Source organism: Austrofundulus limnaeus, unplaced genomic scaffold (genome assembly GCF_001266775.1).
Source record: "Austrofundulus limnaeus strain Quisiro unplaced genomic scaffold, Austrofundulus_limnaeus-1.0 Scaffold25, whole genome shotgun sequence".
Lineage (NCBI taxonomy): Eukaryota > Metazoa > Chordata > Actinopteri > Cyprinodontiformes > Rivulidae > Austrofundulus > Austrofundulus limnaeus.
In genome coordinates this window covers 322449-324169 of record NW_013952427.1, presented here as the reverse complement: position 1 = coordinate 324169, position 1721 = coordinate 322449, and the positions used below count along the sequence as shown (strand labels likewise).

The 1721-nt window shown below is 38.6% G+C and overlaps 1 long non-coding RNA gene across 1 annotated transcript in view; it reads left to right on the top strand.

Moving 5' to 3' along the window:
- LOC106514968 (uncharacterized) overlaps positions 1–1577 on the top strand; it is a 3075-nt gene extending 1498 nt beyond the window's left edge. The window contains exon 2 of the long non-coding RNA XR_001309944.1: positions 1039–1577. This is a non-coding gene — a long non-coding RNA (uncharacterized LOC106514968). The remainder of the gene's footprint in view (positions 1–1038) is intronic.
- Positions 1578–1721: the final 144 nt, after the last annotated feature.

Here is a 1721-nt window from a genome sequence, read left to right as displayed (position 1 = left end):
TCTTTAATGAGACAAATCTACAACAAACAAAAGAAAAAGACAAAGAAGCAGCCGAACTAGCAATCCTCAATAAATTTTTAAAGAATCAGCCGAACTAGCAATCCTCAACAACTTTTTAAAGAATCAGCCGAACTAGCAATCCTCAACAACTTTTTAAAGAATCAGCCGAACTAGCAATCCTCAACAACTTTTTTTACACCAGGAGCCAAGGTTCTGTTTCAGGAAATCACATCCCCAGCAATCGGTGCTTGTAGGATTAAGCTGTACAAGGGTTCCTACACCGCTAGTCAGCAGTGTTGTACATATATTGTACATGAATTTTTGCCAACTAGTAAGTGTCAAATTGACTTGCACTTTAAAATTAGCTTCCGTTATTTTCTCTATGGCATAAGTGTTTTTGAAGATGTGGGCCTAAATAATTCCATAAGCGCTTTAGAAATCGCGGAGCTAATTTTTGGGTTAGTGCTGCCCACCACTGGATAAAGCCACTGCAGACAATCTGCCCATAATCACACACACAGAGTGAGACACACACACATACCTGAGCAGAATAGAACAGATCCAAACCAAATAGGGTAGAACCGTGCTCATAGAGAAGGGGCTTATGTGGCCATCAGGGCACTGCTGATCGGTTGTTAGGCCAATGGTCATGTTTTGTGTGTGAACAACAAATTGTTAGCATTTGTTATTCCACTAAGGGAAGGGTTTCTAAGACTAAGCTAACCTGCAACTCCTCWGACTGAAGAGGTCTTTTGGAGATGAGACAAAATGTTTTRACAAAGAACCTGTCCAGAGGACCTGAATCAACTTTAGATTTTTCTTCCTATATTACTGAATTGCATCAGGACAATTGTGCAAAAGCTGATTGCTTTTACAAGTGCAAAAAGTTTTACAGGCATTTAGTTTAAAGACAAATCTTTTCTATTTCCATATCATGACAAATATACAGAACAGTTTCTTTCCTTTTACTATTTTGTTTCCTTCTGCGTGATGGGAATGTGGCCATGCAGCTGCCAAGTCTTTGTTTTTCTCACACAGATGCACTCAAGCGTGACCAACTCCCGTCCTCCAGTTTCCACCTAATCATCATTTCACTGCATGACAAGGACACTCATAAAAGTGTTGAATTATTTGACTAGGGCCAAATTGGGCTTTTCATCACGTCTTTGCTGAAGGATATTTCACAAATCCCAACGCTGAATGATTTCATGCGGAGGGCGACATTGACCCACAGGATATGTTCTCTGCCTTTAATTTGGTCCCAGGTGAAGAAGGAAAAAAAAACAAGAGGTTCAAGATAAAGAAGCAAGTTGATGGATGGATCAGGAGCCTTCAAGCTTTAGAGTCTGTTAAAGTCAAGAACTTGTTTGTTTTTGATATGTTCCTGAGCTTCCTGTACATGAGTGGAATCCAGCGATGGCAAACAACACCTCAATGTGCTAAGGTTCAGATCATTTGACATCTTCAGGCTGGGGGAAAAGAAAAAAAAGAGAAATACTCTTTAAAATACCTTTTTTAAAACACAAAGCTCTGAGCAAAGACAGAGCCCAAAACTTTAGGATCTATTAGAAAAAAAACACACTGTATTTGTGTCCTTTAACTTTGTGAAAATKTTTAATCTTGCTATAAAACAAAACAATAAAAAAAGGTTTTATAACATTCTGAAATGTTTTCATTGTGATAGTGAATTGCATAGCCTGGTTTAAACCAGACCCTGTCCT